Source organism: Myotis lucifugus, unplaced genomic scaffold, assembly GCF_000147115.1.
Source record: "Myotis lucifugus unplaced genomic scaffold, Myoluc2.0 scaffold_7, whole genome shotgun sequence".
NCBI lineage: Eukaryota > Metazoa > Chordata > Mammalia > Chiroptera > Vespertilionidae > Myotis > Myotis lucifugus.
The window spans coordinates 8625193-8643711 of NW_005871055.1; positions in this window are offsets into that span (position 1 = coordinate 8625193).

Genomic DNA, 18519 nt, shown 5'->3' on the forward strand with positions numbered 1-18519 from the left:
AATTTGGATCCGTAACACTAATAGAAAGTTGCTTTCTAGAATAGGCGAGCTTCTTTGATTATATGTAAAATAATTCAATTTCAGAATCTCTGGCAGATATGCAATGTTATAGTACAATCCAGATGACTGGGGCCATTCAAAAGTTGGTAGAAATAAAACTATGAAGAGATTAAAGAAGACATTCTTTCAAAACAAATGGGCCTTATAAATCCAGAGGTTCAGGGGTCATGAATTCAGAGACCTTTGGTGGCAAGGCTATGTCTGGGGCATTTGTTTTGTGAGTGGTGAGGTGTGGCCTGTTCATAAACACAGGCCCATTTAAAGGCTTCAGACCACTGTGGCCATATTGGACTGTGGGCCAGTCTTGCCAAAGGTCCAATTTTTCAAGAAAAATCCATTCATTTTTATATGTAGATTTACATTTTTTAATGCACTTCAGTGAATCAGTAGCTTAAGGACTCTAGGCCCTCACTATGAAATAGCTGATCCCAGTCCAATTATGTAAAAGGGAAGAAACACACACACACCTAAAGCTTAGAATGAATAGATTACTTCAATTGTAGTTCTTATGGCAATAGAAGTTGTGGGTTTGCTGCTCTCCCCAATTGGAAGAAAAACTTATAGACTGTACTCAATCTCTGTCATAATTTATCCAGGCAGTCTCTTTTCAGGTTACTTCACTCCCTTCTAACACTTCTCTTCTTTCTACTTGCTGTCCTCAAATGTGTAAGTCATATATCATTTTAGAGTTTTAGACATATTTAGTGAGCACTTATTATGTGTCAATCATTGCCCTAATATCAATATATTTGTAAACAAGATAGCCTGGTTCCTACCTTCACACAGCTTTGTGTCAATCAGAGTAGACAGATAATGAAACAAGTTAATTATCACCCAAGAAGTGCAGTGGGTGTCACGAAACAGGACGGAAGCTCAAGACTCAAAGCAGGGACATCTTTATAACCTGCTGATTCCCAAGAACCCTAATGTATGAGGGCAAGATTGCAAATGGAAGTGTACATAGCACATATCTAAATATTTAGAAGTTATAAATCAAGCTTACAAACTTAAATAAAATATAGTCTAATCTTTGACATTGACAACTGCACTTTCTTTACCACCTGAAAATCTACGTTTGAATTTAAATTTCCTGACTTCTTGGACATCTGCTTCAGAATGTGGTGGTACAAAGAGACCTGGAAGCCAGTCCCCAGCCCACTTTTTTATATATATATATATATATATATATATATATATATATATATATATATATATATATATATTATTGAATTTTTACAGAGAGGAAGGGAAAGGGATAGAGAGTTAGAAACATGGATCAGCTACCTCCTGCACACTCCCTACTGGGGATATGCCTGCAACCAAGGTACATGCCCTTGACCGGAATCGAACCTGGGACCCTTGAGTCAGCAGGCCGATGCTCTATCCACTGAGCCAAACTGGTTAGGGCCCCAGCCCACTTTTTGTTCCCATTCTCTTCCATCTCAGCTGCATCCCTCACTAGAGTAGACCTTAAGAACATTTGCATATCCATATTCACAAGAATCAAGTCCGGCCTCTCACCACCAAAACTCTATTTATCTAGTAGGTGTCCTGTGGGACCCCGTGGCACAGTCTCCTTGATCATCTGTGCTGGTTGCTCCAGGAATGATCCCCTTGAGGGTTATGTGGGCCCTCCTGTTGTAATTTAGTTTTGATTACTGTTGACCCATTCATGTGTGGGGTAAACCCTCAGGCTCGCTGACTATAAGAATTAACTTCAGGAGGATTCCAATATGGCAGCGGGCAGGACTGGAGTGATGGAGAGTGTGAGTAAATAAGGAAATAAGGGAGTGGAAGGAAAGTGTGTGGACAAGAGAGAGAGAGAGTCAAATCTTGCAGGAGTCTCAGGGGCAGGTGGTTCAGGCTCCCCAGCTAGGACCACAGGCACTCCCTGGGCAGGCGCGGCTCTGGCTCAGAAGCCATACCATCTTGAAGGGGGGAGCTGAAGCGGCTAGGAGCCCAGCCTTGCCACCACCCAGACTAGCCTTGGTCACTGCCACAGACCACTTGGTAAGTCAAACGCCAGTGAGACCCTCGTGCTTGCAGCTGATACCTGCGAGACCAGCTCCGTGGGGGAAAGGAGCACAGTACAGAACAGGGACGATCAAGGTGTGAAACAAAAGGCGTACCCAGCCTCTGGGCTAAGGAGTCCCCAACCACTGGATTACTAGGGGCTTGAACCTCTCTGACCTCAATCAGGTTGCCCAGGGCCAGAAAGGAACAGTGACTCACATTCATCTGAATTAGAACAGCTGCCAGGAGGCCCAGGATAGATACACCAAGGGACCAGATTCAACAACATCATAGCAAAATCCAGTGCCCCACAAATAGCAAACCCAAAAGTCTTTGAGTGTGTAAGTGTGTGCGTGGTTTTGTTTTTTGGTGTGTGTGTGTGTGTGTATTTTTGTTTGTTTTGTTTTGGTTGTTTGTCCCCCCCCCCTTTTTTTTCTTTCTTCTTCTTTCTTGCATATCTCTAATTTCTCTCTTTGATTCTATTCTACTTTACCCTATTCTTACTGTTATTATTAATTTTTTCTTGTTTTATTTTTTTCTCTTTATTCACATTTCTTTTCTGTTTTACTTTTTTTTATCTATATCTTCATATACTTATTATTACTATATTTTCATTACATTATTATTATTTCATTTATTTTCTGTTTTCTCTTCTTTTTTCCTCCTATATTAATGCTTTTAGCTTCCTCCTTACTTCTATATAGCCATTTTTCTGTCTTCTTCTTTCTCCCTTTTACTTTATATCCCTCTGAGTCTTTGGTCACGTGTCTCTTAGTATTCTTTTTATTTCTTTGCTTTTATTTGTCTTCTTTTTCCTTCTTAGTCTTTCCTGTTGTTGCTGCATTGAGTAGCTTGATTTTTGTGGTGTTTCTGGTTTGGCCCTGTTGTGTCTTATTCTGTTCTGTCAGCACCTGTATAACAGCTGGCACGATGATATTGGGGTTGAACCTCACTGGCAGCAAGTTGGACGGTAGATCCTTCCGACAAATGGGGCATCAACAATCAAGTTCCAGTTACAACAAGAGAGCCAAAATAACACACACAGGGGGCGTTTCTATAGCATCCAGCTCAGATGAACAAAAAGACTGCACCACTGGACCCTCAAGACACTTTCTACATTAAACCATCCCACAAAGACTGGGAGACATAACAGTTCTATATAATACATAAAGCAAATACAGAGAGATAGTTAAAATGGGGAGACAAAAAAGCAACCCCAAATGAGAGAAAAGAAGGAATCTCCAGAAAAAGAATGAAATGAAGTGGAGGCAATAACCTACTAGACATAGAGTTCAAAGCAATGGTTATAAAGATGCTTAAGGAACTTAGTATAAATTATAACAGCATGAAAAGGGGATAGAGGCCATGAATAAGAACCAGACAGAAATGGAGAATGATATATCTGACATCAAGAACACACTGGGAGGTATTAAAAGTAGATTGGGTGAAGCAGAGGATAAAATCAGCAATTTGGAAGAAAAGGTAGAAATAAATACCCAATTAGAGCAGCAAGTGGAAAAGAGAATTAAAAAGCAGAAAGATAGTTTAAGGGAGCTCTGGGACAGCATGAAATGTAACATCATTCACATTACAGGGATACCAGAAGGGGAAGAGGGTGAGCAAGGAACAGAGAACCTGTTTAAAGGAATAATGACAGAAAACTTCTCCAACCTGGTGAAGAAAAATGTCACACAAATTCAAGAGGCACAGAAAGTCCCAATCAAGATGAACCCAAAGAGACCCACACCTAGACACATCATAATTAAAATTGCAAATGTTAAGACAGAGTCTTAAAGGCAGCAAGAGAGAAACAGAAAATTACCTACAAAGGAGTGCCCATCAGAATGTCAGCTGACTTACCAATAGATACACTTCAGACAAGAAGGGATTGGCATAAAGTACTCAAAGTAATGAAAAGCAAGGGCCTAAATCCAATTCTACAGTATCCAGCAAGGCTATTATTCAAAATTGAAGGAGAAATAAAAAGCTTTCCAGATAAAATGAGGTTATAGGAATACACTTCCAAACCAGCAATGCAAGAAACATGAAAGGCACTGCTTTAAGAAGAAGAGAAGGAGAGAGAGTGGATCATGGGCGTAAAGAAAATTGAAGTGGCAATAAATAAATACCTATCAATAATAACCTTAAATGTAAATGGATTAAATGCTCTAGTCAAAAGACATAGGATGACTGAATGGTAAAGAAAACATGACCCAAATATATGCTGTCTACAAAAGATCCACCACAGAACTAAAGATACACACAGACTGAGAGTGAAGGAATGGAAAAATATATTTCATGCAAACGGAAAGGCAAAAAAAGCTGGGGTAGCAATACTCATATGAGACAAAATAGACTTCAAAACAAAGACTATAGCAAGAGATAAAGAAGGTCACTTCAAAATTCTAAAGGAAATTATTTAACAAAAAAATATAACCCTTGTAAACCTACATGCACTTAATATAGGAGCACCCAAGTACATAAAAAAAAACTCTTGATGGTCTTTAAGTAGGAGATTGACTGCAATGCAGTCATAGTAGAGGACTTTAACATCCCACTGACATCATTGAATAAGATCATCCAGACAAAAAAATGTACAAGGAAACAGAGGCATTAAATGACACATTAGATCAGATGGACCTAACTGATATTTACAAAACATTTCACCCCAAAGCAACAGACTATACATTCTTCGCAAGTGCACATGGAACTTAGATAGACTACATGTTAGGGCACAAAACAGGTCTATACAAATTCGAGAAGATTGATATAATACCAAGCATCTTCTCGTATCACCATGGCATGAAGTTAGAAATCAACTACAATAAAAAACTGAAAAACACTCAAATAGCTGGAAGCTAAATAGCATGTTATTAAACAATGGATGGGTTACCAATATGATCAAACAAGAAATTAAAAACTTCCTGGAAATAAATGAAAGTGAACACAAAACCACCCAAACCTATGTGACATGGCAAAAACAGTTCTGAGAGAGAAGTTCATAGCACTATATGCCTACCATAAGAAATAAGAAAAAGCACTAATAAACTATCTAACCCTACAACTAAATGAATTAGAAAGAGAATAGCAAGAAAAGATCAGAGCAAGTAAAAGGAAGGAAATAATAAAGATCAGAGAGGAAATAAATGACATAGAGACTAAAACAAACAAACAAACAAACAAACAAAAAACAGTACAAAAGATCAGTAAATCCAAGAGCTGGTTCTTTGAAAAGATAAACAAGATTGATGAACCACTAGCCAGGCTCATCAAGAAACAAAGAGAGAGGACCCAAATAAATAAAATCAGAAATGAAAGAGGCAATATAACAATGGACAATATAACAATATAACAAGGGTAGTGAGCAAATACTATGAACAACTATATGCCAACAAACTGGACAACTGGGGCAACATGGACAAATTCCTACAAAAATACAATCTTCCAAAATTGAATCAGGAAGAATCAGAAAACTTGAATAGGCTAATTACAACTGATGGCATTGAAGCAGCAATTAGAAAACTTCCAGCAAACAAAAGTCCTGGACCTGCTGGATTTACAGGAGAATTTTATCAAACATTTAAAGAGGAACTAATACCTATACTCCTCAAACTATTTTAAAAATGTCAAGAAAAAGGGACATTTCCCAGCTCTTTTTACAAAGCCAGCATTATACTAATTCCAAAACCAGGTAAAGACACTACAAAGAAAGAATTACAGGCCAATATCCTTGATGAACACAGATGCTAAATCCTCAACAAAATATTAGCAAATAGGATCCAGCATTATATTAAAAATATCATACACCATGATCAAGTGGGATTTATTCCTGGGGTTCAAGGCTGGTACAATATTCGCAAATCATTAAACGTGATACATCACATAGACAAATTGAAATACAAAAACCACATGATCATATCAATAGATGCAGGAAAAGCATTCAACAAAATCCAACACCCCCTTTTGATAAAAACTTTCAGTAAAGTGGGAATAGAGAGATCATACCTCAACATAATAAAGGCCATATATGACAAACCTACAGCCAACATCAAACTCAATGGGCAAAAACTAAAAGTGTTTCCCTTAAGAACAGGAACAAGACCAGGATGTCTGCTTTCACAAATTTTATTCAACATAATACTAGAGTCCTAGCCACAGCAATCAGACAAGAAGAAGAGACAAAAAACATTCAAATTGGAAAGGAGGAAGTAAAACTGTCATTATTTTCGGATGATATGATATTTATTGTACATAGAATACCCTAAAGACTCCACTAGGAAACTACTACACTTAATTAATGAACTTGGCAAGGTAGCAGGATACAAAATCAACATCTACAAATTGATGGCATTTTTATACACCAATAATGAACTCTCAAAAAGAGAAACTAAAAAGCAATCCTATTTACCATTGCAACAACAAAAAAAAGAAGATACCAAGGAATAAACTTAACCAAGGAGGTAAAAGACCTGTACTTAGAAAACTATAGGACATTGAAAAAAGAAATAGAGGAAGATACAAACAAATGGAAATGTATACCATCTTCATGGATTGGAAAAATTAACATCATTAAAATGTCTATACTACCCAAAGCAATCTGTAGATTCAATGCAATCCCTATTCAAGGTTAGATCTTGGCAGGCACCAGAAGTAGAGCAAGTAGTCCAAAAATTTATATGGAACAAAAAAAGACCCCGATCTAGAGCAAATACTCCAAAAATTTATATAGGACCAAAAAAGACCCTGAATAGCTGCAACAATCTTAAGAAAGAAGAACAAAGTAGAAGGGATCACAATACTGTATATCAAACTATACTATGAAGCCATTATAACCAAAACATCCTGATACTGGCACAAGAATAGGCATATAGACCAATGAATCAAAACAGAGACCCCAGAAATTGACCCACAACATTATAGTCAATTAATATTTGACAAAGGAGACGAGAATACATAATGGAATAAAGACAGTCTCTTCACAACAAATGGTGTTGGGAAAACTGGACAGACACATGCAAAAAGATGAAACTAGACCACCAACTTATACCATACATGAGAATAAACTCAAGGTGAATAAAAAACTTAAATGTAAGGCATGAAACCATAAAAATCTTAGATGAGAACATAGGCAGTAAAATCTCAGACATCTCCCATAGCAATCAGTATACGAATACATCTCCTCTAGCATAAAGGGAACTAAGAAGAAAATAAACAAATGGGACCACATCAAAATAAAAAGATTCTTCACAGCAAAAGAAATCACCATCAAAATGAAAAGGGAACCCACTGTATGAGAGAATATATTTCCTAATGATATATCTGATAAGAGTTTAATATCCAAAATATGTAAAGTACTCATACAGTTCAACAAAAGGAAGACAAATAATCGAATTAAAAAATGGGCAGAAGACCTGAATAGACATTTCTCCAAAGAGGACATACAAATGGCCAAGAGACATATGAAAAAATGCCCAAACTCACTAATCACTAGAGAAATGCAAATTAAAACCACAATAAGATAACACCTCACACCTGTCAGAATGACTACCATCAAAAAAATCAACAAACAAGTGCTGGCGAGGATGTGGAGAAAAGGGAACAGTAGTTCACTACTGGTGGTAATGCAGATTGGTGCAGCATGGAGTTTCCTCAAATACTTAAAAGTTGAACTTCCTTCTGACCCAGTGATTCCACTTCTGGGAATATATCCTAAACCCCCAAAACAGCAATAAGAAAGAATATATACACCCCTGTGCAACCTCATAGCAGCATTGTTTACAATAGCTAAGATTTGGAAATGGCTCAAGTGCTCATCATGAATGGATAAAAATCTGTGGGACATTTATCACATGATCTCACTTATTTGTGGAATCTAATGAACAAAATGAATTGACCAGCAAAATAAAACTGGAAGTATGGAGGCATGGAACAGACTGACATGCCTCGATGTGAGTGTTGGGGGACAAGAAGAGATAAACCAAAGAACTTATATACTTACTAGAGGCCCGGTGCATGAAATTCATGCGGGGGGGGGGGTCCCCTCAGCCCAGCCTGCACCCTCTCCAATATGGGATCCCTCAGGGGATGTTCGATCCTGGGGCCTAAACTGGCAGTCAGACATCCCTCTTACAGTCCAGGACCACTGGCTCCTAACTGCTCGCCATCCTGCCTGCCTCATTGCCCCTAACTGGCCCCCCTGCCAGCCTGATCACCCATAACCACCTCTGCCTGCCAACCTGACCGTGCCTAACTGCCCCCCCCTGCTGTCCTGGTCACCCTCAGCTTCCCCCCTGCCAAAATAGTCACCCCCACTGTCCCCTGGCCAGCCTGGTTGCCCCTAACTGCCCCCCTGCCAACATGGTTGCCCCTTTCTGCCACCCATGGCAGCCTGGGCAACCCAACCACCCCCCTCTGGTGGGCTGGTCGGTTCTAACTGCCCCCCTAACAGCCTGGTCACCCCCTATACTGCACCCCCCTGCCCAGCCTGGGCGCCCCCTTATGCCCCCCCTTCTGCCAGCCTGGTTGCCCCTCACTGCCCCTCCCTACCAGCCTGGTCACCCCCAACTGCCCCCCTGCCAACTTGGTCACCCCTCATGGCCCCCCCTGCTGGTCTGGTTGCCCCCAACTGCCCTCCCACTGGCCTAGTCACCCCTCACTGTCCTCCCTGCCAGCCTGGTTGCCCCATGCAGCCTGCTGTTCTGTTATTTGGTCGTCCCTCACTTAACCCCCTTGCTGACCTGGTCGCCCCACGCAGCCTGGTGTTCAGTCGTTTGGTTGTCCCTCACTAACCCCCCTGCCGGCCAGGTTAACCCATGCAGCCTGCTGCTCAGTTGTTTGGTCACCCCTCACTAACTCCCCTGCCAGCCTTGTCACCCCACTCAGCCTGTTTGGTTGTCCATTCAGTTGTTTCAGATGTGAATGGCCCCTGGCTCTTTATATATATAGATATACATAGCCCATGGACATGGGGTGTGAGTGTGTGTGTGTGTGTAGGGGCTGAAAGATGGAGGGTTAAAGGGGGGGGGAGATATCTGTAATACTATCAATGATAAAAATATACTTTTTAAAAAAAAGAATTAACTTCAACCACACTGTATGAGGTACTGTGCAGGTGCTGACCACACAATGCAAGTTTGCCTCAGCAGGTTCTGGTGCCTGCCAAGATCTCCCCTTGGATATGTCACTTGTGAAGCTAATTCAATTCTGCTCTGATGGTATCTGAAGCTGGCTACTGGGTGTGTTGTTTCTGGGGCCTCTTTGGAGGGACTCTAGCCTGCCTGCTAGCTCCTGTTATGGTCGGTCACTGAAAGAGCCTCTGGAGGTACTCAAGTTGCATGCCATAGGTTCTCAGTAAGTCACTCAGTAGGGGAAAGCGGTGTTCACCAGATTTTTACAGGTTCAAAATTGGTGCCAGTGCTGCCCATGGTCGGCAAACCATGGCTCGTGAGCCACATGCGGCTCTTTGGCCCCTTGAGTGTGACTCTTCCACAAAATACCACATTCGGGCACGCACGTACAGTGCGATTGAACCTTCGTGGCCCATGCGCAGAAGTCAGTATTTTGTGGAAGAGCCACACTCAAGGGGCCAAAGAGCCGCATGTGGCTCGAGAGCCGCAGTTTGTCGAGCCGCAGTTTGCCTACCACTGGTTTAAACCATTCTGCAAATGTCCCTAGGCATACCCAGTCTGGTGCCATGTGCCAGGTGCCTGCACACCCTCGTGTTTGTGTGTGGGTCTCGGGAGGGGGAGGGGGCTTCAGAATGATGCCAGCGGAGTTTTTCAGGTCCAAACAAACAAACATTTGGCCCCCTGAAAAGAAGGCTCTGTACAGGTTGGGTATGCAAAGGAGACATTTTCCCCATTTTGCAGCCACACAACTCAGTCTGTCCCATATTCTGACAGGAGCCCAATCTCAGCAGGGTGAGTCCTCTTGGAGTTGGGAGCCGGTTCGGTGCCTGTCATGCTTGGGGGAGTTGGGGAGTGTGGCCCTTGCCCCAGAGCCACGCTACTCAGTCTGTCCTGGATTCTGCCACCAAGAGCGGAGCTACCAAGAATCTAGAGCAGCGGTTCTCAACCTGTGGGTCGCGACCCCCTTTGGGGGTCGAACGACCCCTTCACAGGGGTCGCCTAAGACCATCGGAAAACACATATATAATTACATATTGTTTTGTGATTAATCACCATGCTTTAATTATGTTCAATTTGTAACAATGAAAATACATCCTGCATATCAGATATTTACATTACATATTTTCATAACAGTAGCAAAATTACAGTTATGAAGTAGCAACGAAAATAATTTTATGGTTGGGGGTCACCACAACATGAGGAACTGTATTAAAGGGTCGCGGCATTAGGAAGGTTGAGAACCACTGTTCTAGAGGGTGGGACGACTGGGTGCCTAAGGGTGGGGCTAGCAGATATCCCATTTGGGGGAAGTGCCTGTCAGTTTCACAGGAAAGTGGGGAGAATGGTCCCCTCCCCAAAGCCAGACAACTCAGTCACTGACACCTTGAGTCCACCCGGACCTCTATACCTCAGCCCAGGCAGGATGTAAGCTCCACAGTGCAGGTTGACAGGGGTCTAGACTAGAGAGTAGTGCTATTGCATTCCCCCAGGCTGATGCTGTATGGAGGGGAGTGCTCCACCCATGAAAGATGGTGTCTGCAGTGCGGTAGAGTAACTCAGCACAGAGGGTCTCAGCGGTTGTCCCCTCAGCTCTCTCCCCACAGCTACAAACCCCAGTATCTCCTCACACAACTGTTAACGTCAAAACATTGAAACCTATAAAGAATTTCTGTGAGTTTATTTGAGCTAAACTGTCAACAATTGCCGGGAAAAAGAACCTCAATGGATTGCGATAATGCTTCGGAGAATGGCAGGATGAAATCCATTGGTGATAGATTAGAGAGGTGGGAGAAAGTAAAGTGGGGGCTGGGGGTTGGGGGATCCCTAGGATTGGATAAAAAGTAAAATGATAGACACATACTTAGGTGGGTGCAGGATAGTCAAAGTCAACAATTAACATAATAACAATGAAGGACCCCAAGGAGTCCTGAAAAAGGGAAGTTACAGACATTTCAAGGGTATGTTATCATAAATGCAAAAAGACAGATATAGGCTCAGTTAAGGTAAAGGTTGACCTTGTCAGTGAAGATACCAGCCTAGGACGTAACTACCTTCCATTAACTGCTTTTGGTTAAAGTTTAGTTTCAGACCATCCTTTGTGGTTACTTTAGGTCTCTGAGTTTGCAAGACTGCCATGCAGGCCTTCCCTGAGCTTGTCAGGTTAGCATGTGGCCCCTTAGGTCCACACAACTCTAGTTGGTTTTGCCCTCCCTCTGCTGGAGCCCGGTTGAGTGGATGCAAATTAGATTTTGTGTGTTGGTTCTTTAAGAGGGTACCTGTGTCTCTAGCAGTCTCCTGTCTCTCTCTGGTGGACAGACTCCCTGCTGATTTTCACAGTCAGAGGTTATGAGGACACTTCTTCCCTACTCTGGTGCTCTGAGCTGGGGACCCCTGCTTGGGTTGACACCCCACACCTTTTAGGAGGAACCTTTGCAGCCACTACCCCTGGGAGGGAGGCCAGCCCTTTTCGTGTCTCTCTACTTCCTACCAGGGTCACTTCTTCTATAAATTCTTTGCTATAAGACATCACTTCAGCTAGTCTTCAGTTGGTTATCCAGGCTGATTGCTGCATATTTTAGTTGTAATTCCAGTTTGGTCCTGGAAGGAAGTGAGTGTAGCTTCCACCTACTCCACCCTTGGATTGCTCCATTAAGTCCAATTTTTTAAAATATACATATTATGAATACTCAATAAATCTTTCTGGCTACCCAAAAAGATTAAATTAACTTTAAAACATCATAGGACATTTTCACATTTTTATTTCTTCATTTATGACATCTTTAAGAGAAAACAATTTGAATTGCCTCAGGAAAAGCTTAGACTCAGAAAATGTTTAAACCCATAAATTGACCAGGGAGATTTCTGATTCCCAAACCATCTCTGAAATTTAATTCAGGGACATGTTCAGCAAATGTTTGTATTTGTATAAGAAGTCTATTTGCTGCCTGATTGGCATGGTTCAGTGTTTGAGCGTCGAACTATGAACCAGGAAGTCACAGTTTGATTCTTGGTCAGGGCATGTGCCCAGGTTTTGGGCTCAGTCCCCAGTGTAGGGCATGCAGGAGGTAGCCAGTCAATAACTCTCTCTCATCATTGATGTTTCTATCTCTCTCTCATATATATATATATATTTAAAAGAAGTCTATTTGCTATCTAGGTTTGACTTGCAGAACAATGAGGCAAAATTCACACCCTCCCACCCCCGACTCCCCAGCATTTAGCTTGGAGACAAAACCCCAGGAAGTTACACGCACCAGCACTTTGGAAAAGTACGTCTACTTATCTAAATATCTCTCCTGCCCCACCCATACTCCCCCCTTTCAGATCAACATGGAGCATCCAAAACCTAGAGAGCTGTGGATCATGTGCCCACAGAGCTTAATCCCTGCCACTCTCACAGAGGGACACATTGTAGTTAGGAATGCTCACAGCCAGAGCCAAGATAGTTCCAAACTCACAGAATAGTTGTTCTATCAACCACAACTACATAAAACTACCCAAACAAAAATAATCGAGAGAAGGTACAAGTAACCTACAACTTATCATGATATGAATGGCTAATATCACACTTCAGATTTTCTAAGCTTCTCAAAGAAAAAAAAAGGAATAAGAAGGAAGATTATGCAATGAGATGACAAAAAGATAGAAGACAATACTTTGTCCTTGCTATTCAAAGCCAGATTGCAAAATGTACTAATTAAAGAAACATTTAGTTTGTCCCCTCCTTACACCTTTAATTGAGCTACTTGGATTTTCTTTCATGCCAAATTTTTCTTTCATACAAAATAATTACAAATAAAAAGAGTTATTTCTCTTTGAAAAACACAGCCCAGTAACTGTCAGGAATACGGCTGGGGCAGGTATACATAAAGTCGTATGAGTAAATATATTCCCCTTTAAAAAATGTGTTTGAGCCCTAGACGGTTTGGTTCAGTGGATAGAGCATCAGCCTGTGCACCAAAGGGACCTGGGTTCGATTTCCGTCAAGGGCACGTACCTTGGTTGCAGGCTCCTCCTCAGCCAAGGCCTGGTCAGGGCTTGTGCAGGAGGCAACCAATCGATGTGTTTCTCTCACATTGATGTTTCTCTCTGTCTTTCCCTCTCTCTTCCACTCTCTCTAAAAATCAATGGAAAAATATCCTTGGGTGAGGATTAAAACAACAACCAAAACGTGTTTGAGTTTCAGCAGAAAGACCCATAACTGATACACCATCTTCTCTAGCCACGGCTATCTCCACCCTGGTGGAGAGATTGTCCCAGGGGTGGGTCTGTGACATAAGCCATAAGCCACTTTCCAGAGTGAGTCTCGGGGTCTTTGTAGGCATTACCAGAAAAGCAGAGCTCTTTCTATTGGACTTGAACTTGGGAGGACATGAGCCTGGAGATGCTTTTCCCAAGGCAGCTGGAATCCACTGCATGGAGTCTAGAGTAACAACCCAATTAAGGGGAAGGTAGAATCAAGATATTTAGAAAAACTGAATCCTTTTCAATGCTGTAAGTGAAAAAATTTCCACTTTTTGCTTAAGTTCTATCATTAGTGATTGAAGGAGTTCTAATACACCTCTTTGCTATTTTTCAAATTCATCTCTCCTCTTTCTCTACCCTGACTTGGTTCAATCAAACATTCCTTCTTTATAGGATGCTTCAGTTATCTGTTCTTGCCTAACAGAGACCCTAAAATATAATAGCTTAAAACAACAATGATTTATTATTTTTCCAGAGTCTGTGTGCTGACCATGGGTGACTGTCAGGGTTTATTTGTCGGCTTTACTGCCATTACAAATGACTCCCTATGGCCCAGTGACTTGTAGGAACCATTGCTCCTCCTTCTGCCATTACATGTCTACTACCACATGGATGAAGGCTCCGCTTCCACTCCATGTATTTTCACATTCTAGGACCACGGTTGCAGGAGTAGCCCTATTTGAGACAGGCCATTCCTATGGTAGAATAAAAAGGGCAAGAAAATAGGTGGAAACATACACAATGGCCCTTTAAGCCTCAGTAAAAATATGGTATCTATGCTATATCTTTTCACATCCTATCGACCATAGCAAGTGCCTGACTTTGAGAGCTCCCCATGGATTTTAGGGTAAATTAGGTTGATATCGAAGGCTCTTTATCAAAGGTTAAGTTAAATAAGGAGATATACGCATGCACACACACACACACAAAACGCCAAGAAAAGGGAATTTTATATGTATAAATGTATAAACACACACACAATACATATATTACTCCTGAGGTAACTTGACTACTATGCAGAAGTTTGAGGGTTAGTCTCAACCTGAGATCTGGGACTGGTTCTTTTCTAATCAGGGAAAATTCAGGAAGCCCCACCCCAAACAATTAAGTCAGGCTTCTGTTGAGACTATTCTAATTGTATGCCTTAGTTACCTAAATGTTAAAAAATGTAGTAAAAAACACATAACATAAAATGTATTATTTTAACAACTGATAAGTATGGAATATGGTAGTATTAACTATAGGCTCATTGTTGGGCAACAGATCTCCAGAACTTCTTCATCTTGCATAACTGAAACTCTATACCAGTGGTTCTCAACCTTCTGGCCCTTTAAATACAGTTCCTCATGTTGTGACCCAACCATAAAATTATTTTCGTTGCTACTTCAGAACTGTAATGTTGCTACTGTTATGAATTGTAATGTAAATATCTGATATGCAGGATGGTCTTAGGCAACCCCTGTGAAAGGGTCGTTCGACCGCCAAAGGGGTCACGACCCACAGGTTGAGAACCGTTGCTACCCATTGAACAACTCCCATTTCCCTCTCCTCTAGTCCCTGGATCCAGCCTTTCGTCCCATCTGTAGAAATTTTTCTGGCACCAACTGCCCACCTACCTGCCAGAGCTGCTGCTGAGTGATGCTTGCTCCTTGTTGTCTTCATACAGCCTTGTCACAGAATTTCTTCTCAGAGCTTACTGCTACTGAGCCTGCCCTGAGCTTACTGCTACTGAGCCTGCCCTGAGCTTACTGCTACTGAGCCTGCCCTGAGCTTACTGCTACTGAGCCTGCCCTGAGCTTACTGCTACTGAGCCTAAGTCTTCTCTGACTCCCCATAACGCCTTTCAAAATTATGTTTCGTCTCTGGACTCTTGATTAATTTACACACAGCGCTTCTCCAGATTCCTGAACCCTTCTCGATGCTGGAACAAGACCACCGGCATTAACATAAAATAATAGAACATTTTAATAAAAATTAATATTTTTTCTTGAGTATTAACTTATCAGCCACTGAATAACTGCACAGATTAATAAGTGTAACGCAAATAAACCTGTTTTTCTTGTTCTCCGAAAGAGAAATATTTCCTGTTGCGCACACCGAACAAGTCAGTCCAAGACTAATGACGTGGCAATCGGCTGCTAAAATATTCACTGCTAGTATTAGTGGAGAGAAATGGTGCACCTGTGAGTAAGGTGCATAAGGGAAATGAATGCAACATGATTATAGTAATCAGTCATTAGTGAATGTTGTAGTTTGTTATTAATAATTATGTATATATAACAGGATATTGTAAAAATTAAGTTATGAAATTTTTATTAAAATGTTTCTTATATACCATTAATTGGCTGGGCTGCAAAAATATTCATTGTGAGCTGCATGTGGCCCGCGGGCGCAAGTTTGACATCCTTGCTATAGATGGATGAAGTCTGAAACAGCAAGAGGCCAGGTTCCCTTTTGCCCCCACCCCATGGGAATTTTATCATAGAAGAAAGATATGAATAGGAATCTTGGAAAAATACCAATTTAAAAAATTGAATATCATTTGTACCATTATTACCCATTGGCCTTAGCAAAGACTGAGGAAATAGCCCCGGTTAGGACTAAGGAATCCAAACTCAAAGATAGCATGAGATGACCAGGCTCATGCTCAGGGCTGCCCTGCTGCACAAGTTCAGGGGGCACCATTTGTACTGGCTCTGTAGTTCCCTGGGGTTGTGCAGCACACAGCCTTCCCTCAGTAGCCCTATTTCTGGGAGTAGAAATCAGTACAAAAGAGCAGGAGGAACTGATTGGCAGTAGGACGGTGATGCAGAAGCTCTATGCCTCGCTCATTATTTTAATCTCCAGGCAAACACTGGCCCTGGTCATTGCTGAGCTACCTGGAAATTCTACCCATACCCCAATAAATCACATTCTAGGACACAAGAGCTGACTTATAAGCCCCTCTGTGCATGAAAGGAAACATATCTTCCCTGAAATTCTTTAGGGTCTACTATAAGTTATTGGTTACTAAAGGAGAAACTGTGCTAAAGGGTATAGCCCTGCATTTAGAAAATAGGGATTATTATTCCCAATTGTCATAGAAAATCTTTCTTTATGTATGTTATTTCCCTCCTCCCACCCCCTTAAACTTTATAGAACATTTCAAACATAAAACAGAGAAAATAGTGTAATGGACCATCATCAAGCTTCAACAATTATCAACATGTGGAAATCTCATTTCACCTTTCCTCTCCACACACACACACAACTCCACTGCACTGGATTATTAAGACAAGTTCCAAACTTCATATTATTACATCCATGAATATTTTAGTATTGTATCTCTAAAAGATAAAGACTATTTTTTATAAAGATTCTTTAAAGAAACACATAACCATAATGTTATTATCATACCTAAAAATTCAAGCTCAACACAAGAGGCAGCCATCTGCAGATTGCGTTGTAGCTCCTGTTGGGTAGCCCCAGGCAGGGCACAGGCAGAGGCCGACTTTGCATCTCCAGAAGCCTCAGAGCCAGTGTGCCCAGTGGTCAAATTTGACCATGCCAGATTACAATCTTACCACTTCCACAATCAACACACTCAAGGGGCAGACTTGGAGAGCACCAAAGCCCCACTAAAGCAAATCTTGCTCCATGGGGTTAGCTCCCACACAGCAGCTCTTCAGCTGTAGTTGCAGCCAATCCTTGCAACTGATTGGCCTGGAGGTCAACCCTTCCCAGAGCCAACATATATCAAGGCTCAACTACAATAGGACAGTGCACATAGCTCACACATGGGTGCACCTGAAGTGCCCAGCTCAGGTGACTGGAGAGGCTGAGCTACTGGGTCCTACAGGACACCTACAAGGTGACACTACCAAGTCTGGGAGACATAGCAGATCTACCTAATACATAGAAACAAACATAGGGTACAGCTAAAATTTAGAGACAAAGAAACATATCCCAAATGAAAAAATAGAGACATTTCCAGAAAAAGAACTAAATGAAATGGAAGCAAGAAAACTAACAGATACAGAGTTCCAAACAATGGTTGTAAAGGTGCTCAAGGATCTTAATAAGAACTTCAAGGAACTTAGTGAGAATTCCAAGGAAAGTAGTGAGAACATCAACAACATAGGAAAGGACCAGTCAGAAATGAAGGATATACTAATTGAAATAAAAAATAATTTACAGGGGATAAATAGTAGAGTAGAGAACACCAAGAGTCAAATAAAGAATTTGGAATATGATGAAGCAAAAATCACCCAATTGGAATAGCAAAAAGAATCCAAAAATATGAAAATAATGTAAGAAGCCTCTGAGACAACTTTAAGCATACCAATGTTCACATCATGGGGGTGCCAGAAGGAGAAGAGAGGGAACAAGAATTGAAAACCTATTTGAAAAAATAACGGCAGAAAACTTCCCTTACCTGGTGAAAGAAATAGACATACAAGTCCAGGAAGCTCAGAGAATCCCAAACAAGATGGATCCAAAGAAGCCCACACCAAGACACATCATAATTAAAAATATTAAAGTCAAAGAGAGAAGAAGAAGAAGAAGAAGAAAAAGAAGAAGAAGAAGAAGAAGAAGAAATAAAAGATAATAAATATGCACAATAAAATGGCAATAAATGCATATCTATCAATAATTTAATCCAGAAATAAAAATGAACAAGAAATCTAATGAACAAAATAAACTGCTGAATAAAACAGAACCAGAGGAATGGAAACATGACACACACTGACGAATCTCAGAGGGAAGGAGGGAGGGGAGCCGGGAAGAGATTAACCAAGAACTTATATGCATATAAGCATTACCTACGGGCACAGACAATAGGGTGGTAAAGGTCTGGGGTGGGATGGGAACTGGATGGAGGGGGCAATGGGGGAGAAAGGAGAGACATCTGTAATACTCTCAACAATAATGTTGTTGTTTTTTAAAAAAGAAAAAATAGTATCCAAAACATGGTCTACACATTGGTTGGTATATATTCTGTGTCTCTGAAATTACAAGTCCACCCCACTGACTCCCTTTTTTCCCTGGTAATTTACTTGTTGAAGAAACTGGATCATTTGTCCTATAGACTTCC